Source organism: Pagrus pagrus, assembly GCF_965226575.1.
Source record: "Pagrus pagrus genome assembly, chromosome: 8".
NCBI lineage: Eukaryota > Metazoa > Chordata > Actinopteri > Spariformes > Sparidae > Pagrus > Pagrus pagrus.
This window is the reverse complement of record NC_140192.1, coordinates 20,345,086-20,368,866: the sequence shown is the minus strand read 5'-3', so window position 1 is coordinate 20,368,866 and position 23,781 is coordinate 20,345,086. Positions and strand designations below refer to the sequence as shown.

At 44.7% G+C, this 23,781-nt stretch overlaps 1 protein-coding gene across 1 annotated transcript in view; it reads right to left on the bottom strand.

Moving 5' to 3' along the window:
• Positions 1-23,512, bottom strand: part of sema4c (sema domain, immunoglobulin domain (Ig), transmembrane domain (TM) and short cytoplasmic domain, (semaphorin) 4C) — a 96,916-nt gene extending 73,404 nt beyond the window's left edge. Inside the window, exon 1 of the mRNA XM_084360630.1 lies at positions 22,932-23,512. The gene's annotated coding sequence lies outside the window, so the exon portion shown is untranslated. The remainder of the gene's footprint in view (positions 1-22,931) is intronic.
• Positions 23,513-23,781: the final 269 nt, after the last annotated feature.

Below are 23,781 nucleotides of genomic sequence, written 5' to 3'. Positions count from 1 at the left end.
CTTGCACTGCTCAAACTTATTAAATTAGAAATTAGTCCTGTTTTCGGGGCTCTCTTTGTTAGTTTAGTTATGTAGCCTTTTCTTAGTTTAGGGAGGTTTAGAAAGTCCTATGGCCAGGTCTCCAGACACCCATAGTTTTGGTTAATTTTGGTATTATTTGTGAGCAAACATTCACTTTCTTTTGCAAACTTGTGCTCGGGTGTGACGTCCTTTTCAATATGTTACTGGTCACAAGATAGAGCCAACTGTGTGCTTTGTTGTGGCAGTAAAACAGAGAGCCGGACTGACGGCGGGCAGAAACGCCCGGCGCTTTGAAGTAAATTACTCATCTTTCTATTCTTGTGACGACATCTGTTCTGCCTAGCGCACACAGCAGGTGACTGACGTCTGCACACACGCATGCACGCGGTGGACTCAACCTGTTTAGACCGACATAATGAAGCACATAATCACATCCACGGATGCTGAGACACAAAGGAGTTATATCAAGAAGGATTATCCCTGTTGCACCCACCCGCACACCCACACACAGATGAGTCTGCATGCACGCAAAGACGCATTATAGTGCAACAACCTCAGACTGTTGCCACAAAATGACAAAGGAGAAAGAGAGAAGACGGGAGAAGGCATTAAAATGTATGTGTGGATACATAAAGGTGGAATTCTTCTTCTCAAAATAATATTAATTTGACTTGATCGAGGAGTCACAAAGGGAGAGAAAAAAGAGAAAAAAAAACCTCACACACACCCTGAGCAGCTCTGGCTGAGGTCATCTTTATTAATAAACCCTCTGACAACAAACACACTCACATCAAGGCCTTCGCACTCCCTCCATCCTCACTCCACACTCCCTCCCTTCTTTAGCTCCTTGAGAAATGGCAATTGCCAGACAGACACAGTAGGGGGGTTGTCTGTAACCACACACATACACACACACGCACACACACATAGTGCAGCATGGCCTAGAGACAGCATGTCAGTGATCTGTCAGAGGGTAACAGTGCAGAACAGGTGTGTGTGTGTGTGTGTGTGTGTGTGTTTGTGTGTTTTTGGGGGGAAGCAGAAGAGAGGAACTCTGGACAGACAGGAAGTTTGCCCTGCGCACACGTACAGACACACACTAAGAAACATGCCCCGGCTCATTTGTTCTCACTGACAGGAGAGGAGAGGGATGGCTCTGCACAAGACGTGCCTGAGGGAGGAGGAAAGGTGTGTGTGCTGAGTGTGTGTGTGTGCGAGAGTGTGTGTGAGAGGAAGTCGGAGGAACAAAAGTAGAGGAAGGAAGCTAAAATTTCAAAAGCTAAGAACACGTCTGCTTATGTGCTAGTTTGCATGTGTGTGTGTGTGTGTGTTGGACTTGATTTATTCACTTTATGATTGCCTCTTAATGTTTGTGTGTGTGATGCTCTGTGCGATGGGACTGCAGCTGCGCTCTGCAGGGCTTATGCTGGAACATTAGCCTGACCTGGGATCACTGCAGCAAAACAAACATTAGGCATGCTGAAGTGCCCTTGAGCAAGGGACTGTGAGTGACAGCATCGGGACAGGTGTATTTTCAACTGTTTGCAGGCGGGACGCCGGCTCTGTTGAAACAATACAGGGGTTTGTTTGTTTGTGTTCCGCCACAGGTGCTGGTGAAAGGATGAAATATGATCAAGGAAGGTTTGATCAAACCTCAAAACACAGCACGACCATTTCTAATACTTTGAGACGAGATTTTACAATCCTCACGCAGCGCATTGCTTCCATTCATCCATCACTTCACTCCCCACTGCTTCTCCAGGTCCAGATTATGATGGCAGCAGGCCAGGCAAGGTAACCCTGGTGTCCTTCTCCCTAGCTATGTCCAGTTCTTGCTGGAGGATCCTGAAGTGAAGCCATATGGGATAAATAATCCCTTCAGTGTGTTCTGTGTTTGCCCTGTGGGCTCAACAGTTGGACGTGCCCAGGACACCTCCAGATGGAGGCGACCAGGAAGCATCCTAATCAGCTGCTCGAACTATCTCATCCTTATCCTTTAAATCTGAAGGGGCAGTGGTCCCGTGCTCTTTCGGCTGGTCCGAGCTTCACTCTAGAGCTGGACAATATGGCTTAAAAGGGGGATGCTACAGCCCCCTCAGCGCCCCTTGTTCCCGCATCCATGTGATACTGTGACAATACTGTCCGGCTGACAACTTGTATTTTTGAGAAATAATTGTCAATAATGTAAATATAATGACAAAGAGTGTAAAGGCAGGTATGACAACAAGTAAAGCAGTCTACTAAGTTCAGAAAATGACATCACGTTACTGTAATGCAGCCTTTAAAACCAGGAAAAGACAACAGTTATGCTATATCACGATATACAGTCTTATATCACAATATAATATCCATATATTCCTTCACCACACCCTGTCCCTGCAGTCAAAATGACACTTTCCGCCTCCCCGTGGACCTGAGCTTCCATGTGATGCAAATTTTGTCACCTGTCCCTGTCGGCGAGGGTCTGTGACTTGATTAAAACACGTCCGATCTCGTGCTTTCAAACTCCCGAGCAAAGGTGAAGTCTTTGAACAAAAATCGACCTTTACATCAAGAGTGCCTCCTTCAAGTTAATATCCCTCTTTAGTCTGAAGCCTTCATCTTTTTTTGCAGGCCCCTGCTGAGCCAATGCACTGTTCTCATTCAAAGGAGACGGGGAGGAATGAGGAGGCAGGTCTGAACCCTCCCTTGGTTGGATCCTGTTTAGTTTAATCACTGGCCGACATGATATTTCTTCACTTGGAAGCTCTGCTGATAAAGTTTGTGTTTCTGTAGGTGGCACTCTTTTCCTTTACAAGCCTCAGCGGCTGTCATTATAATGCTAAACAGGAGGCATCTTCTGCTAGTTATTCCAAACAAACTGCTGTAGCTGCTGCCAAAATACAAGACACATTACTTCCCATGATGCTGCTTGTTCCAGAGCATTCTTCATGGGAATGAGTTACATAACACTGAGTGTTTACTACAGCAGTGCTCCAGTAGAACAAACAAATAAAAGCTTTATGAAGTGAATGTATGTTTAATAACTAGTGTGTTGTATCATTTTGCCATAGCGGGAGAAGCAAAGGGTGTGAATGATCAACACATTAATGAATCCCACCACGAGACAAGGTTTTTTCTGTTAAAGGCAGTGAGTTATATTACATGAAGTACATACTGTGACAAGAACAATTACAAGTCATGCCACCGTCAGGAACGGAGCATGTGACACGACCTCAGCAGATCCTCTTGCTCAGTAAATGCAGAACAGCTGGTGAATCTCACCATTCGCTCTGGTTAGGCTGCATTTAACATTTGGTTAAAAGGCAATTTCTTTTTCCACCTCAGCGAAGCTGTTTTATGGTATTTGTGCTCCTTTTGGATGCCACGCAGCGGAGAGATGGCGAAGACAGTGAGGGTACAAACACAAACGTTGCCAGCTGGGTTTGAGCTCACTGTTTTGTTGGGATGAGTTATAAGCTTAGACCTCTGAAGCACTGGGACATCCCAGCACACTATTTCTACACCGAGGGCCCATTTTTCTGCTGTATCCTCACATGAGAACAGAACTGAAGTGTCCTCTTGAGGGAGACTGTATTTACCCTTGTACCTTACGCTTGTGCATATTCCTGCGTTTATATAGATGCAAATTCAATGATTCTTCAAAAATAGAAGTGAGGAGACGCTTGGCATTTACATTCGTCTCACTGCTCTGCAGCTCGCTAAATGGTAAACAACTGGCAGCCCAGACACCATGACCAACACGGATTATATCACCTCGTCATGAGATCACAGCGGGCCTGGAGCCAATTGCACGATGTGCTTTAAACTGTCAGTGCGAGCGGAGACGAGATGAAACTCTCCACTCAAACCCTCGGCTCACTTACACTTTATCAATCTCCAATGAGAGCCTAACTGGAATCAATGGTGCAGTAATGGACGGTGAGAAACCGTGTTAAAGTGTAATGCTACCTGTTAAATGCAGTTGCAGGCCGTTCGATGCGAGCAGAATGCTTGCATTGTAATGTAGTGAGGATAAATTCGCTCTTTCCAGTAGGAGTGGGAAAGCGAGAGGCTACTGATGGAAGATGGAGTCAGATTGTCTGCACCTTGGCTACATACTCAGAATTTAGAAATGTGACTGTTGGAAAGAAATCTCTGGACAATCAAGTTCTTTGTGGTGGGTTACCAGTTTCGTTTTCTGCAGGGTTTTACATGCTGACGGTCCAGAAGCTCCAGAGAAAAGTCATTACACCTTCATCATAATCACAGATGGAGCCTCAATAAAATCAGCTTGATATCATTCTAACCAATACATAAAGATCAGCTTTTAGAACCCGTAATTTATTCATACAAACTGTCATGGCACGCAGCTTTGTCGCTGGGAAGCTTTCTCAACTTTCCATCAACCGTCACTAATTGCAGACCATTTTGAATAATATCAACATAAACAAACCTGCCTCTGAATAAATGCGAAGCTCACTGGTGGCTGACACACGCTGTCAGCCCTTGAATCAAAAGCACAGCAGTCAATTGGAGATGGAAAAATGTCCTCAGTCTGCTAGATTGAAGCCACATCTGCACACAACCAAAAGCAGCGGTGGGCCGACTTATTAGGCGTCCAGGAGCAGATACAAATACACAGTGGTCTTGAAGCAGGATGTGCCAAATTAAAGAGATGTCTATCATTCCTTTCTAATCGCATGATATGACAATTAGGGCACACACTGAGACATTCAAAAGAAAACTGGCTCCAAAGTCGGCTAATTTAAAAAAGTGAAGGTCGCAGAGATAAATAGTAAAAGGTACAATCTTTGCAAACTACCACAGCGCCGTGATCAACAGTTGTTGAGAAACTACTCAACAACTGTGCAAAAGACTAAGTAAGTCAAGGTTAGAGGAAAGAAGTAGGCCATTTAGTTACTGCAATGGAAAAACAAAAGTGCCAGGGTGTCTGGGTGGCAAACTGGGAGGGGGAAAATGACAGCAGTACAAAGAAATCAAATAAAGACTGACAATAAATTGTGTGCAGAGGAGGCCTGTGGTCACCGAGCAGGAGTCAGAGAGCTCCTGACGACAACAATCACACACTCTGCTTCTGTCGTTTTTATCTGCAGTATTTGCCGCTTTCCTATTCTTGTCTGCATCACTCCATCTCACTTCTTTTGATTCTCTTTCATCATCTCAGACACTTCTCCGGCTCCCATTCTCTCTATATGAGTTTTTCTCCATTTATTTCAGACTCCATTTTCTCTTTTCCTCAGCTCTGTCTGGCACTTTCTGACTTTTTTTTTGTGTCTATTGGACTGTCTCTCTCCGGCTCCTTGTTTCTTCTCATTTTCAGCCTACTTAGTTGCCTCACACTGTCTACTCTATATTCAGTCACTTTTCTGTGAAGGAATAAAATTACATTTTGGGAAACGGAGTTTTTAGCTTTTCTTTTAAAGACTTTGATGAAAAGATTGACACCACTGTCATGATTGTACACTGAATATGAAGCAACAACTTGAAAGACAGTAAGCATAGTTTAGCATAAAGAGTGAAAGCAGGCAGAAACAACTTGCCCGACTCTCGCTTAAGTTTGAATTTAAAAAAAAAACAGCCCGGGGCTGAGACTTCACAGTTTTTTAACAACATTTCAAAGTATTCATATAAAGGAGAGGTTAAATTGTTGGACAAACACGCCAATTAGCTTTCTTTCTCAGAGTGAATACAGAAGTTTGTAAGTGTAGTGTTTGACGTGCACGGCTGGAGCCAGGATGTTTTTAGCCTAGCTTAGCACAAAGACTGAAAGCTGTCAGATACAGCTAGCCTGACTCTGTCTTAAGGTACGATGTTTTATCAAACTATTAAAAAAACAGCCGGGAGCAGTGACCTTCAGCTCGACCAGACACCAGGAAGTAATCACAAATTAAAGTTAATATGTTGAAAGTAATGCTTATTTGCTTCCTTTTTTTCAGAGTGAATAGAGATTTGAAAGTGTAGTGTTTGAAGTGCACTGCTGGAGCCGGGATGTTTCGGACTAGCTTAGCATGAAGACTAAAAGCAGAGGATAACAGCTAATCTGGCTATTTTATATCTGCACATGTCCAGGTCAGATATGGTTTGATTCCCCAGAATGCAATTCCCTGAAAAAACTACAAACTGATGTTGGTACATTGTGGTTGTTCTAACAAATAAGATCCAATATTTTTACTATTGAGCTTTAGAGATAGGAAGGTGTTTTTTTACTTTGGACAGAGCCAAGCTAGCTGTGTCCCATGCTTAGTCTTTGTGCTTAATGCTAGGCTAACCGTGTCCAGTCTACAGCTCTTTACTTAATGCATAAAAATAAAAATGATATCAATCTTCTGATGTCCCTTTTTTCCACCACTATTGCATTAACTTTTCAGGTTTCTCTCTGCCTCTTTTTCCCTCTCAGGTCTAAAAAGCTTGTACTTGTGCAGTCCCTCCATTTAAATGAATAATGAGGAATTGACCAATCCCACGTTCCAATAAGTCGATGGGCCCACTCCAACTGCTGCTACTGCTCCACTGAGCATACAAACACACACACACACACACACACACACACACACACACACACACGCACACACGCACACACACACACACACACACACACCACACCACACACAATGACAGATATACACATTGATGTCCTGGCAAACTAGCGCACTTTCTCAGGTGCCTGGGGATTGGTGTGCGTGTGTGTGTGTGTGTGTGTGTGTGCAAGTGTAAGATATCATACTGAGTGCTGCAGCCCAGGTGAGAAGACACACATGCATAAATCATAACTACAAGCATCTGATGCCTTCATCCTAATCACAAACTGCCTGTGTGTGTGTGTTTTTGGTGTTTTGAGTGGGAGATGTGACGCAGTATGTATGACAGAACAGGAATATGTGAGAACAAAGTGTGTATGAATGTGTTGGAACGCTGCGGCGCATGTTTTTGTTGATTTTGCAAAGCTCGCCCCCACACACACATATACACACATGCAGACACACAAACACACACACACACACACTCCCTCTTCCCTCAAACCCTTGGTGCCTGTGTGAGTCAGTCTTGTCGGCGTGTGCGTGTGTGTGTGTGCGCGCACATCTTAATCTCCTAGACAAACCCAGCAGAGTTTCTAGTAAATGTTGTTAATAAAGTCTAGCGGGAGCTCTGTCATACAACGGTGGTAACACACACACATGCACACACTCAGGCGCAATTTGGAGATATATATATAATTAATAAGACTAAAGTAGATGCAGACACAAAGCACTTAGACAAAGGCACACCCTCACACACACACACACACACACACACAGTCAAGGACGCAACCTGATAATAACACACACACAGGTACAAATACACACATACTACACACTCGCGTTCAGACACAAAGAGATGAAGATGCACAAGGTTAGCACGCACTCACAACATGCAGACACAAAGAAAACAGCCACACAGACTACTCAGAGAAACAAAGGCAAAAGGCTCACACACAGACACAAAGAAACACACGCACACACACACACACACACACACACACACACACACACACAAACTGCGACAGACGGCGTGAGTCTGACAGCATGCAGCAGATCCACCACCAGCGCTGCGAGGCACACCGCGGCCTGCTGACGAGCGACACGTTCCTCGCAGGCTACGAGCGCTGAGGCAGCATGCTGCGGTGGCTGAACGCAGCTCCAGAGAGGACGGCATTGTGCGCCACATAATACGTTAGACGTTCAACGACGCAGCAGCTCTGTGGAACAAAGCGAGTGTCCGTGCAGCTGCAAAAAGAGAGAGAAATCCCACACACGCGCTCACACATGAACAAAGAGAGCACAGCACAGCAGAGCGCTCACGCCCTCACTCAGAGACACTGGTTGATAATTATGAAGGAGTGAGAACACACACAGAGAGTTACCTGACCCATCCCTCACATTAAGTGGCTACAACTTGGCCACCTATAATTTTTTTATGAGAGGATTTTAATCAGAAGAGGCTGGGGACGGAGAGAATCATCCAGCTGCTAACTGTCTTCTCACTAAATAAGCCCCAGCCCACTTTCATCTAACAAGCACACCTGACCCGGTATGTTAAATCACTTTGGTTAATGATAGCTTCTTCCTAAAACAGTTGTTGGGGTTCCTGATCCACATTACATTGCAATTACAGTCATCTGTTCCACTGTCTACATTTTGAGGCTCATGGTTATTTCACATGTTTAAAGTCACACCTGATACTTTGCTCCACCTTGAACAAATGCATCGCAATGTGAAGGCAGTGGTAGGTCGTACCGTGAAACCAAGGTGTTGACGACGACTTTCACAGTTAGCTAACGTGCTCGCTTTTACAGTTTCAGACATTTTCTGCACTTCTCGTCGCAAAATGCACAGCCGGGATGCACTTTTCCTGCAGGTTTAAAACTTGATAAAGGAGAGCGGTCTAGCAAATGAAGACTGACACGACTTTTTATGAGCAACAGCAGCCACAGTTAAAAACTCTACATTATTTAGCAGGTCGGTTTTGATCAGGGGGGGAAAAAAAGAGTCGCACAGGTGAGGTGGTTTGGTGAAAAGATGAAGAAGCATGTAATTATGCCGAGGGAAGCCTTTTTCATGTCGGCTCTGATTACCATTTATCACAGCGGCTCAGCTCTGTTTGTCAAGTCTGTATCTGTTCATCAGTAATCCTACAGCACAACCTGCAACTGTTGCATGTTTGAGATAAAAACCGGGTGTGGTGCGTCTGTCAAGATGAGGCTGATGCATTGTTAGGTGACAGCCTCCCTTTAGCTTACTCGTATTTCACTCATACGATGAATAATAATATAAAGGCCGATCTCAACTGCAGAAGAAGTCCAGGTTTGTGGAAAGCAATGATCTGTCCTCAGGTAGGAAGTTCAAGTAACTTCCTAAAACCTGCCATTTATCTGTATTTATATACATTACATACTGTATATTTAAATGTAGCTGAGTGGAACAACAGGTGAAGTGCTTGTCTGTATGGCCTACAACACCCCGTTAAATGAGTGTCAGTGATCTTTACAGCTACATTATGTGCGTGTGTTTAATATTGCATGCACGCAGCACTACGCACAGTACTATTAAATGTCAGCCTATACATACAGTGTTAGTCTACATAATGTCATCGATCAGGACTGTGGTCAAAGACCAGTGTTTAATGTTGAACACACCTCCTGCGAACAAATGACATGAATCAGTGAGTGAGCGTGTCCCTCAACTGAACCGACTGATGAACGGATCGTTTCAGGAAGTGATTCACTTCAGTTTTTTTCACCCCGACTTATGTTTAACGAAGCGCTCGCGAACAACACAACACTTGTAACAATCATCATTAGCCAACACTTAAATGTGTGATATAGAGTGCTGCAAGGGATGAAGTATTTTTCAATTGGATTTTGGATTATAGCAGGAAATAATCTCTGTGACAAACACAAGCTTATGATACTTACACGTTTTGTTCAGCAAGTTAATTCTCACGTTTGAACATCACTTTTATGATCTCTGAAGCGTAAATTAAAACCGCCAGAAGTGAGAAGCTAACATTAAACGGACTACATCACGGTCGCATAACTTCAACACTAAGCTTCTTACTACTACTATACGATACACACGTTAATATAAATGGATCAGTTATGAGCTGTCAAGTGGAGTCAGAACAGTTTGCAAATACAGTCGGCCTGCACATCTTCTCAGGTTTCTTAAATGAGTAGTTTGACATTTTGGCACATATACCTATTTGCTTCCTTGCTGGCAGTGAGAAGAATGGATCGATAGTACTCTCATAACAGCATGTTAAATAAAAGGCTACAGCCAATGGTTGATTAGCTTAGCTTCGCATAAAGACTGGAAACACGGGCAAACAGCTAGCCTGGCTCTGCGCTGATGCAACAAAGCCCGCCCAGCAGAATCTCCAAAGCACACTAATTAACATTTTATATCTCTTTTGTTAAACTTGTACTAAACACATAAGGCACATAACCCCTCTTTAACCATATATTGTCATTTTTTAACACTCCAGATTTACTGTAGATTTTGTAGATTTAGCGTCCACATCCATTCCTTCAGCTCCTCCGACTGTAGATAATTACAAAGGCACAGATAGGAACACAGGCACACACTCAGCAAAACACACATCCACACCCCTCAGCCACCCGGCTAAGCGTCGGGGAAAGAGAGAAGGACACACTCCGCCGCAACCACACACACACCCAGCTAACCACGCAGACGCACACCCACGCACACGCGCGGCAGCTAACTTCATTTCAAAATCAATTAATTAAAAAGCACGGTCCTCTCCCACAGGGAGTGAAAGACAAATTTGAGGAATTTAATCCTGGTACACAAATCAGAGCTGTTCAGCCGCAGAGATATGAGAGGACGGGATGGATGGAGGGACGGAGGGATGGAGGATGGACGGTCAATGAATTTTAAATAGGGAGAGCGATTTAACTCAGTCGCTTCAATTTGACACGACTCTTGCTTTCCCTACCTTACTGTAACACATCTGTCTGTCCGTCTATCTATCTATCTATCTATCTATCTATCTATCTATCTATCTATCTATCTATCTATCTGTCTACAGACAGAGGAGAAGAAAAAGCACAATCAGCAGAGAAAGTGAGTAAGACTGAAAGAGAGTAGGGTGTGTGTGTGTGTGTGTGTGTGTGTGTGTGTGTTGGTGGGGTTGATCAGCATCCCCCTCTCACTCTCTCACTGTCTCTTTCCATTAGGTTTCAGGCTTTTTTAAAGAGACGTGTTATTGATTTTTTGACGCGTAGAGGCAGAGGGTGGCTCAGAGTTTTCTGTGTGTGTGTATGTGCCTCTGTGTGTGTGTGTGTGTGTGCGTGCGTGTGTGTGTTTGTTCTCCACGGCTGGTCTAACCTCAGGCGAAAAAATCATAATAAAGAGTTTGCCTTTCTCTCCTCCCTGGTGTTCCTAAAAAAGACTCCCTAATAGGTAAGAAAAAAAAAAAAATAACACTGCGAGATAAACTGTTCCATATGCCACGGGCCTGTGTGTGTGAGAGCGAGAAAGGATAGAAGTGTGTGTGTGTGCATACGAAGGTGTGCAAATGCGTGCATGTGTGAATGTGCTACTATAGGTGAGAGCGTGTGAGAAAATGCACGTGGCCTTCCACACCTGTCTCTGCTCCTTGACAAACGATGTGTCTTCTAATGTGGTGATCTTGGATTTTTGCGATAAACTGAATTTGCGTTAAAAGACTGATTTGTCTTCCTGTTTCCTCTTTAAAGAACACACTTGGTCGCTATAACAGCTCCTCTCATTTTTCCAAAAAGTGCTCTTGATTTCAGCTGAAGCTAATGTGAGGCTTCAGCGGGCAGAGTTTAGCCAAATCAACATGGTATATTTGCTCTGGATGTATCCCTCCAGCTCAGCTCAGCAGGAAACGAAGAGAAAATCTGTTTGGCTAAGTCGGTCTTCTGACGCTTAAAAGCTTCACCTGAGCTTGAATGCTTTTTCCACAGAACTAAGGATTTTGTCCCAAATCTTTACAATTTTCTCTCATTATTTCATTGCACAAACTAGGGTTGACCTGAATGCTTAAAAGCTCCAACTGTTGCCATGGTAATCAATGTCCAAATCTGTATTCAACCACCTCAGGATTTTTGATTTTCTTTTTTTTTAAGAGGAAGGAGACAGCGCTTTTGCTGGACGTAACAGACGAGGCTGACGTCTTACCCTTCTGTCCACATCTGTCATTAGACTCATAATTACAGTAATAACAAAGAGTACGAGTGAATAATACTAACTGCAAGTTTGGGGAAAGTATAGTGTGTCCCCATCCTCCGTCGAAGCTCTTATCCACAGGAAATTCTTACTGAAGCTGCAGTACCGAGCCCAAAATATGGTATTCTGGAAAACCCTAGCATAAACAATTTAAAAGCACTTTGTATGGAAAGTGCACCGTCACAGAGCTGGAAGCAGGGCTGTGGGAACAGGACATGTTGAAGATTCAGGGTTTTCACAAGACAGTTGTGTAAAATGCTAGAAAAGTAACAGTACTTGCAGATGCATGTCCTTTTTTATAATTTAAAGCCAAAATCTTCACTGTAGCAGCTAAGCTAAAAGCGTTAGCGACCACCCCGTCAGAAGAGGGTGCAAAAGAATAACTACAAGTATTAACTGGTATCACCAAGTAAACTTAAAGTGCAGTGGTGAGTATTTTTTTTTTTCATTCCTGGAAGGCCCCACTGTGTGCATGCGTGTATGTGTCAGAGCACAATACAGTGTGTGTGTGCGTGTAACAGGCTGCACGTGGAGAGCTCTATTACAAAAACACATCGGGAGCACAGCAGTGGGGAATAAAGGGGAGGAAACAGAATAAGAGCGAGGACCAAGAAGCAAAAGATGAGAAAGATTGAAAGAGCCAGTGAGAGAAGGAGGTGAAAGCCAGTCTGGAAATTGATGGTGTAATTGTTGACTGCTGGTCGGCTCTTATCTTGGTTTCTCAGGGCTGTTGTCTGCGCGAGCTGGCTTCTTTCTCGCTTTCAAATCTCTGTCTCTCTCCAGGACTGGACCAAACCTGGCAACCCATTTACTTTTCTCTATTTTTTCCCTCTCCACAGCCCTTGTACTCCTCCCAATATGTGTTCTTTCTCCTCCTTTATCTCGTTTCTTTTATATTTTTGTTGCCTCATCCCACTGAGCATATTTCTTTCTTTTCTTCTCTTTCCATCCCTCCCTCCCTTCAGACAGTCAGACATCATGCAGAGAGCAGTGGACTGGAAAAGAGCAGCGGGATGGGACGGGAGGGGGTTCAGCCAGCCGGGGGTCAAAGGTGAGTCTGCAGCAGGATAGGGGCGGGTGAGGGGGCAAACACAGCCTCTGTCTCTCTCTTTCACCCCCTCCTCGGCACACAAGCCAGACCAACACCTCAACAACAGGACTATTATAGCTGCAGCTGCTGATACAGCTGTGCTCAAAGGAGATGCTAGACTCGAGGTGAGGCTAATAATGTGCTAACCAGAGCTAGCACTAATAACCAATACTGCCAAGCCAACAGTGATGTTTCAATAAGCCTGTGGGAGCAGACCCAGAGAAAATGAATCCATAAATCTATATTTATACTTGATCCAGGGGATTAACAGGATTCCCACTGCAGATACCACAGATGGTTATTGTTCCGTGTTGGATTCCACTGGTTGATATCACCGACCTGACACCAGGGAAATATCATACATGATCAAGCTGTACCATGCTTTAATTATATACACCACAGGAATAAACGTCTTTCCATTATTTGATCTACTTCTATGCACATACTTATAGTGTTGTTACATCCACGGGACTTCTTTTTCATCTTGTCGCATTACAGAATCAGAGATCACTGCTGCTCAACTGCTGTGTTTGATTTGATCAGGGTGAGAAGGTTTGCCATCGAGATGTCTTGGTGCTTTTTGTTACTGAAAAAGAAAAGATGGCTAGTCTATATGTTGTCATGATCAACAATCTCCACTGGCATCAGTTCTGGTTGGAGAAACCACTACTTAAAGCGCAACTATAAATCCAGCACGGACTGATGGTATCGCCATGATACAGGAAGATGTAATATTTCAGCCCATTGCCGGGATAAATGTTGACACTTTTTCATGTCGCAACTTAACGTTTCTGCAGGTTCAATTTTCTATTTAATGCTGTGACAATGCTGTGCTTATGGTCTGGTGAGGTTTAGGCACAAACAACACAAGATATGATCGTGTTTTTGCTTAAAATGCCTGCTTTGGTCACCATGAACGCGGCTGGAGATCTTCTGACTTCTCAGCAAAAATATTTATTTTTTTCCACAACAAACTCAGCTGGAAACTTGCAAATGTTGAAACACAGTCTTGAACTGTGGTCACTGGCTTAGCAGCATTCCCTCCTCTAACTCTAACACCATCCCCTGAGCTCATGTCCAATAATCAAAAATATATAATTTGCTCAAGATTAAGCAAACACTAAAAAGATAAATGGGGATTAAAGGGTAAACTCCCGTCTCGTCCAGTGGATCTGCTCAATGGCCACCAGTAGACGGCTCCATTAGAGCATGGTTCCACCTGGTACAAAGCTGCTCTTCATATCAGGATCATACTGTATATCCACCTTCAGTATAAGTCGATCAATTACATTGATTATGAAGTGTATGTGTTGTTCTTGTTGGATCTCATCTCGTCTATCATGGGCAATATGCAAAGCAGAGGAGTAGGTGGGGAGGTGGCACCGTCAACAGAAACAAACATGTTCAAGATATTTAGGCACGGTACTGTACCGCCTTTATCACTTTACCATCCAGCCAAAAAAGGGTTGTGTTTTGCAAATCCTTCACAAGAAGCGACAGCAGCAGTCACAGGTTACCTCGCTGCAGTGGAGTCTGCAGCTGCTGTGTAAACTCTTCCACTTCCTGCTCCTCTACGGATAAGGAGAAGGAGCAGCGACTCGGGCTCAGTCATGCTGGAGCCGTCATGCTAACATCCATGAGGCCAAATCTGATTAGTCAGTCACTTATCTCACTTTCAGTCATATCCTGTGAATCATGCTGGCTCTTTACTTTGACTTTACTCAATGAAAGAAGAAAAAAATGCACCTCTGCTGTGGAGATATTTAAACAGCATTTGTCCACCATCCTCTGCGCACTTGCCAAAAGGGCCCCGTGGTACCAGAAAGAAGTAAAAGCCACACTGTTCTCACATTGATTTTTAAACAATAAAGACTAGCATTGACTCCCGGGTAAGACCTGGACTTCCATTAAAAGTTGCAAGTTAACTTTGATTTCCAATTGGAGGTGCTACACTGGGTAAACATCTATGTTTTCATTTGGAGTCTGTCACGACTAACTTTGATTTTCCTGTACAGCCAAGATAACATTAGACAAGCACAACAGGAAATAAGCAGAGGTAGCTCTCTACGAATGCTAAGCTACTCTCACAGCTCTCAAAGAGCAACCGTGTAGGGGCCCTCCTGCCGCTGATAAGCCTGGATGGGCCCCTCTGTAGTGCCTACCCTGGAGAGAGGCCATTAGCCTGGCTGCAGCGCCTTCCTGGATAAGCTGCAGCTTACCAGCCTGCGAGCCGCGGGGCAACTTTTTATTGTCCTCTCAAAACTTTATGTGTGAGTGTGGGGCGATAGCTTGGGAGGGGCTGGAGTCTGCATTACAGTATGCATGTATGCATGTGTGTGAGTGTGTGTGCTCTCACGCTGCGCGCTCCCGGCACTTCCTGCCCACTAACGGCCAGTCCCACGGTAGGGAGGGCGAGCTCTATCGGACCAGAACAATGCCAAAAAAAAGGCTGTCATAAAAACAAACCACCATGCTCTGGTTAACACGGGAAAGAGGAGGGCAGGGGCCTACTTTCCTCTTACTGCCCACTTCATCTGCATCATTATTCACACACACACAATCTCAGACATCCACTCCATGAGCCTGTATTTTTTTACTCTTATCTTTTCCTGCTAGCTCACACACATTTGCATACACTGCGCAGGAATCAATGCATAAAAACAATAAGACGCAGGAGCTGAATATGCATACAAGTACACACACACACAGCAATGCTGTGACTGACAGTAAACAATGGGAACCTCCGCATTCACACTGGCTCCAAACAGCTTTGACGTGTCACCAAAACCAGAATAACAAAAAAGAGAACAATTCCGGCGGTCCCCTGTACGCAGAACACAGTGCGGACAACTGAGCCAGAAAACATCTGCTGAGTCGGAACAAACAAAACAACGAGCAGACGACGAACAGGCTCGTCGGGGGCCTCAGAAAACATATTTAATACCTTACACGGTGCCCCCGAAACACAGTTGGCTTGCTGACAAGGTTTTTGGCCGAGCATATATTACTATCTCTCCCGGATCCAGCTTTAGAATTTCAACGGCAGCCAAGGACGGGCAGACCCAGGAAATAGGATGAAGCAGGAGAGATCAGTCCAGCTGCTATCTGAAGAGGAAATTACTGGACGCGTATCAAATATGATGAAGATTTCTCTCTCTTGTCTTTGACTCGTTTAGGAGATGAAAACAACATACTGCATGGCCAGCGATAGCTTACTTCAAATGGATGGATGCTGCTGTATACATGTAGACATGAGCTTTAATGATTCAGCAGGAAGAGAGCATGTTGCTGCAGACAGCTCATTAAAGCACAAGTTGGACATTCTGCGCAATTCGCTTATTTGCTTTTGTGCCAGGAGATGGAGGGAAAAATCAATAACGCTCCCATTTTTAACGCCCGTTAGCTTAGCTTAGCAGAATGTCTTCAAGCTGGAGGAAAAAGACAGGGAAACAAAGTCGGCCTCCCAGCACCTTCAAAGCTCTATTCATGTTATATTTCTTTGTTTTTTAAAAAAAACAAAAAACAAAATATAATATTGACAGCAGTAAGACATAAGCTAGCACCCTCTCAGTTACTCACTATCAAACCCACTGTATGTCAATTGCCTGCGTGCTTAAAAGCCTATTGAAAAACTGCCTAGTCATCAATTTTTCTGACACCGATTTCGCTGAACCCTCCTCAATCACAAGTAAGCAAAAAATCCATTTAACCTCTCTGACTCTATGTGTCCTGTTTTCCATAAAAACTTGGATGGAAACCCAGTTATTGATAGAAAGTCAGATGCAAACACAGAGAGCAGAGCATCATAGAGATAGATCGTGAGAGAGAGAGGGGTAATGATAGACAGAGAGAGAGAGAGAGAGAGAGAGAGAGAGAGGGAGAGAGAGAGAAGCTGGCGGGCAGCAGATGGCCAATAGTGGTCAGCTGGTAACAAACAAGCAGGTCAGGGCTCTCCTCCACCTCCATTCTACCGCTGATAAATAATGCAGACGACCCGAGCCGCCCAGAGCAGCTCCACCAAGCTTCTTCTAAAGGCCTCCAGTAACTCTCCGAGCACATCACATATAAAGGCAGCCGATAGATAGTGTGTTGCGCAGAGAAAACTAAAAGCACACAAACATTTATGCCATGGCGGGGAGCTATGGATTACTCTCCATCTGTTTGTTCGTTTGTTTCAGACAACGCTGATTAGATTTGGGCGATGCCTCTCACCGCCACATTCTGACATCTTTAAAATTACATTTATCAGGACGACAGGGGGGAAATTACAGGTCAGAATGAAAGGCTTCGATAAACAAAACATCCACGCTGCGAGAGCTAAAGCATTTGGTGCATCCAGCTACACCGGCTCGACAGATTCGCCTCCAGGAGCGTCAGTATGCACCATATTGAATTTTCCACCAGTCTGACTTTTCCTGGAAACACTTTTCCTCCCCCAGGGCTTATTTATTTATTGATTGGCCCAAAGGGGAGCTGCATCATTCATAGAGAGTGACAAATATTTATTACTGCCTCGCGTTCTATATTCTGAGGGTATTGCATTTTTTGGTAATAATGTAAATTTTTGACAACAATGCCAATAAGACTTCATTCAATCTGACTCAAATGATTTGAGGGAAAAGAGAGACAGATCCATAATGGCAGCATTCAGAGTGCTGGCACTACTATTAGAGCCACCAATAGGATTATAGTACTTTCCTCTATGCAAGCACAGTTTTCATTCACAATAGGCTGAATATGCACTTGTCTGTTCAATTAAAGTTGAGCTATGTAAGTGTTAAGTGCTTACACTTTGGCAATGCAGAAATTGACCTCATTATGCTACTCGAATTGAGCCCGAAACGAGTGAGAGGGAAGAGGAAGAGGAGAAAAAAATACACGAGTGTAACTGGGCGAGAGACAGAGGACGAGAGAGAGAGAGAGAGAGAAAGAGAGAGAGAGAGAGAGCTCAAAGGGAAGGGCCAAGTTGCAGAAGAGCAAAAGCTCCTCGTCTCGGAACGACTGCAATCACAGACGCTGCCAAAACCCTCTGGATCCATCTTCACTGCCTGATGGAAACTTCTCAACAGGCCTTAAAGCCACTGAGAGGGGGCCGGAGGTTGTGCAGAATGTGTGCGCGCTTCCGCTTATGCGCTGCTTGTGTTCTATATTAATCGTGCCTTCTGTAGGATTTTAACAACAATGAATTATGGCCGCACGACATTTAAGACATTGGAAACATTTTCGTAAACAAATGAGTCAGGAAGAGCCGGAAGAGCTCGGCACACGAGCGAATGAGGAAACACCATCACTGCACATATGGGACTTTAAAATAATGCTGCACTTAAATATAACACAGACAGGAGAATGGGTAACCCACAGCCACGCATTTCAGAATGCACACGTAGCATTAAGGAACATCTATAAAGTATGTTACGTGTGCGTGAAAACACTTGATTTCTGAGTGAGCTGTTGATGTGCACTATTGTTCCACAGAACAAAAAAACAGTAGAGGCGTTACTCACAGCTGCAGAAAAATAAAATAAATTGCCGAAGTTGGTGAGACAGCTCCAGGAGCTGCAGAAAAACAGTTTTATTTCTCTATGTGAGATTTAAAAAGCAGTGACATTTCAACCCTCTCTATGATGTGTATTATTTCCTGTGAATAAATGTATTATGTTGTTCTCTTGTACCCAGTGTCCAGCCAGTGCACTCAGACAGTATAGTACATGTTGTCTGCAGCCACATGTAGGACGGAGTCATGATTGGGACGATTCCACGCAGAGCCCTGCCGCCATCGGCCAAAAGATACAGAAGTATCCGCTCAGGGTTGGACTGATTTTTAACACTGGTTGCACTTAACTTTTATATTCTAATGTATGTTCTTGACCCATTATGTTCATGATTACATCCAAATACAGGTTTTTCTTCATTTAAATAACTCACGGCCTCAACAGTTTCAAAATCAAACTGCTTAATTGCAGGTGCACAGTGCAAAGTGTCTGTTTGCTGGTGCTCTGTCCACTTCTTCTGTCGCAGCGTGTTGATCTGTCCGAGCCATCGCAGATTTCCTCCCTGTTTGATTTTTACAGCACAAAGAAATATTGCTTTAGGGCACAGAAAGAATTACAGGCTACTGTTCCTCTAGTAGCGATAAAACTTTTTTCAAAATGGCAGATGGTGGAAGGGGAGAAAGGTCAGTGGAAAAACAAAAAAAAAAAATAAAAAAGAGAGAGCCTCACATTCGTCCTCGTCAGGAAAGGCGAAGAGAAATAAGGACACATGGCAGGACGTCAGGGAGGAAGGAGAAGAAGCAACATCCTCGTTAGAAGAAGCAACAAATTTAATGGTCTGAATTATAACGAACTAAAAACAGAAATGACGCCACGAGTTGTCTCATCATGTCAGTGTGTAAGAATCCTTCATGTCAGTGTGTGTGAGTGGGATTTTGTGAGCCTGACTTGTGTTCTGGTGTGACTGTGTCACTTTTGGTCCACAGCTGTGCACATATTACACCTCCTCTCAACACACACACATGCACACACACTTTACCATGTCTCCATAGCTAATAGGGTCCATTATAATGAACTAATTGCGTTAATAAAGCAGGCACATATGCAGGGAAAGCATGAAAACATAAGGTTTGTATCACTTTGACCCTGCACCCTGCAAAAGCCCATTTACCATCATGGTCTTGTAAACAAGCCCCTTCCCTTCCTTCTTCTCTAAACATCAGCCTGTCCAGCCCGGCCCCGCCTCCCGCATGTGTGTGTGTTGTTCTCCTACAACACACACACACACACACACACACACACATATACACGACCCATCTGCTTCTCCTCTCCAGACCTTGCATCTGGCCTCCCATGAACCATATCTCTGTTCAAGACAAACACACACACATGCACACACACACCGTGAGGCATCAAAAAATGAATCAGGCCGATTCCGTTCTTGCAGCATCAGAGCACTGAGGGCATGGCCGGAGATGTAAACTCCCTTTAGCTCAGCAGGAAACACGGAGCAGTTTGAAAAAGACGAAACAAAAGCAAATCAGCCTCTGAAACAGAGTTTTAAAAGACCAGAAAGACAGGATTTAAATTGTTGGTGGAATGAAAAACCTCCTGTGGGAAGCTGGCGCATCAACTGTTGCTTAGCAGAGGATGTGAAAAAAAGATCTCCACCACCATTGAAAATACAATTATCGTCAGTGAATTCAGATCCATACGCTCTCACGGCAGCTTAGAATGAGCAGCATGACAACAGACTGAATGATCCGCGCGTGTGTTCTGTTATTTGAAAATAAAATCATCCTGTTATCACGGGAGGTTACTGTGCATTCAGCTGCTCACCATGTGGGCATCAGGATCCTTTGCACTGACGTGACGCACGTGACACAGAGATGACAATTCAACACACACAAACACACACAGCAGACAGGAGGCATCTGGCGCAGTGACGATGTAACGGCTATGATGCAATGCATCGGCCCGCTGGTGTCAAAACAAACGTCACATGTGCGCATACGCAAGTGCAGCTAAAGTTATGGGTCAAGTGACTGATGGGAAAATGGATCAACAGTGATTTTGATGACTGGAACAAAACCAAAATAGCAAAAAAACAAAAAAAACAAAAGAAAAAAAGCATTATCCTGCTTCTTAAATATAAGAATTTGCAGCTTTTCTGTGTTTATATGATCACACTGAACACCTCTGGGTGTGAGGGTGTGCGTCGGACGAAACAAAACATCTGAAGACGTCGTGTTTGGCTCTTGGAAACTTTGACGGGTATCTTTTCTTTATTTTCTGACAGCAAAACTCTTGGATCGATCAATGGCAGATGAATATGTCATGAAAGTAATGATTAGTTGCTGCTCTGTTTTCTCTGTGAAGTGGACGCACAGCAGGGACGAGTGTACAACACATCACCCAGAGAGGACACTTAACACACACATGCTGTGGATAACAACTCAACACCACAATAGAATATATATAAAAAAACAAACAAAAAAACACATCCTGACTGTAAAAGCATGCCTGTCTGTATATATGCGTGATGCATGCGGTCCTTTGTCTGCATGACTGCGTGCTGTTTAATTGCATGTGTGTGTGTGTGTGTGTGGGTAGCATAAGGAGTGTGTGAGGGGAAGATGGGAAGGAGGCTGGCGGTCAGGATGTGGCGTCCATTGTCTGTCCGACAATGAAGAGATCAAGTCGGCAGGAGTCCTGTGGCTCTCTCAATGGAGGCATTAACATCTGGGGCCAGAGGGCTGCAGTGTGTGTGCATACATGTGTGTGTGTGTGTGTGTGTGTGTGTGTGTGTGTGTGTGTGTGTGTGTGTGTGAGTCTTTGTTGCAACTGCCCTGGATAAAACTGGATTTTCAAAGCTCTCTTTTTGAGGGAATAATGCAGATGTCTGGAGGAAAAGCCTCAGCGACCGAACCGGTTTTCAGACACATCTCCTTATAGCCTGCTCCAGTCTTGTCTAATCTACTCTGTGCATTCACGTGCAGGATTATATTCACTCTTAAAGCTCTGCGAACCTGATTCCACAAATTAAAAGGTGAGTAAAGTGTATTTTGGCGGGATTATCCTCCGCTGCATCTCTACACAGCAAATGTCAACTTGGGGCTCAATGCCAGCGTCGAGCCTTACCTGTATATTACTTCCATTAATCTTTGTAAATGTTACGCAAACACACACATCACCTCCCCTTATGAAAAAGAAATCATCTCACTAACCTCAAGCACTATAACGCTCATATAAAGTCTTCCTCCTCCATCCCTCGAGGCAATAACACGACTCTACTTCCCAACTTCCCCCGCAAACCTTACACCGTCTTTATTTTGAAGGGCCACACTTCCACCCCCCTCGTACTGTCTGTTAGTTAACTGGCAGTGGCACCATGCAGCTTGTAAAAAAAAGAAGAAGAAGAAGACAAGAAAACCAGGCAGACCCCCCACTTCTTCTTCTCCTCCTCCTCCTCCTCCTCCTTCCCCTCTTCCTAAACCACCACCGTTTTTTACACAAATCCTTGCTCACTGTCCGGCGTGGACGCCTGCCCCCCTCAGTAATTACAATAATCACTCAACTGGAGCTAATACTTACTTCATTAAGGGGGGAAAAAAAATCTGGAAGGGGAATATGGGGGGAAAGCACTCCAAAGTAATATCTCAAGTCGGTGGATTATTGTCACCAGAAGAGCTTAATTTTTTGAGTGTCAGCTGAGCAAGCGGGAAATACAGGCAGCGACTGAATGGACTCTTTGCTTTTATGGCATTGAGGTCTGTCATATATGACACCTATAACTGCTGTGTGGAGATGAGCCTTTAAAATCCCTGTATATGCTACAGCAGAGGTCTGAAAATGTGCATCTTCAGCATGTGAGTGCCACCACATCACTGCGAGCTGTGAAACTCTCTGCTCGGAAGTCACAAACTAAGTTAGGAATATCACAGGGGGATTATATTAATGCCAGAGATGACACAAAACGCCGAGGAAGAAGAAAAGGCTCCTAAAAGTTCATTTGAGAGCTGCACAGACCCTCCAGACTGACAGGAGAATAAGATATCAGGAGCATGTTTGCCCTCAGAGGAGGTGCGTGGTAATGACTGGCATGACAGCAGCACACACACGGTATATGATGAGGATGATACATCAGGGTATAGTTTGAATCGTGCAGCGGTGCATACTGTACACACACACACACACGCACGCACACACACACACACACACACACACACACACACACACGCACACACACACACACCATACAGTAGGTAAACCCGGGGAGTTGATCCCCTTCCAACTGCTCCTGACCGCAGTGCGCTGTGTTTACGCTGCGCGAAATGGAGATAAAGTTGCAGCACACTGAGCCCCGAAAACAACCCGACAGCCCCTCAGTGGTCCGTTTAGACAGCGCATTGTGTGAAGGCGTCCTATTTCCGAGGAAAAAGAGGGCTCCGTGGCAACAGTTGGAGATCCGGAGCCTCGGGATCGGGATCTATACCTCCACCTCCTGCTTCCCCCCTCGGTCTACTTTGCGTCCACACCGCCAACCATCACGACAAATAACGGCTCCAAACTTACCTTGCGATTCCGCTGATGGTGCTGATGATCCCAGTCCTGCGCTTTCCTCTCCGTCTGACGACAGATCCAGTATCCGTTTCTCCCCCTCTCCTCTCTCCTTCTCTCTCTCCGTTATCTCGGGTTTGTTGTTGAATTGGAGTTATAAATTATTCCACATCCTCATCAGTTTCGGATGAATTCGCCCCGCGGTTCCTCTCCCCTCTTTTTCCTACAGCCTCGATTTTTTATTTTTTTTTTTAAATAAAAAATGTTTGGACTGTGAGGCGAAATCAAGCCATATGATCCTGTCATTCAGTTTCTACACAGAGGAACTGGCTCTCCGCGCAACTCCCTCCCAAGGCTTTGTAACACGAAACCAGAGGAGGAGGAGGAGGAGGAGGAGGAGAAAAAACAGAAGGGGGGGAAAAAAAGGAAAGAAACAGAAGAGAGCGTGAATTTAATCCGCTATCTGGGACGAGCCGGGTGGATCTATCCGCCTCTCTCCCTGCGCAGAAGTTTGAGCAGTCCGTACCCAGCAGACATACCGGAGCGGTCGTGGCGCTGCGTCTCTGTGCCAGTCTCCACTGGAAATGATGTGTGTGTGTGCGTGTGCGGTGCGTGGCGCTGCGGCGTGTGTGCGCCCCCAGCCTACTTCTGCAGTACGCATCACAGCAGGGACCTGGGAGGGTTTAAGAAAAAAAAAAAAAAAAAAAAAAAGGCACACTAACTAACAGGTCTCCGCCCATTAGCCTCTCCGAACAAGGGCCCCGACACAGAGGGGCCCCCCAGCTGCCCAGACGCTGCTTGATGAAGACGGTTTTCATTGTGAGGAAAGTGAAGCCTTGTTTCTGCAAAGTGCTTCCCAACCTGG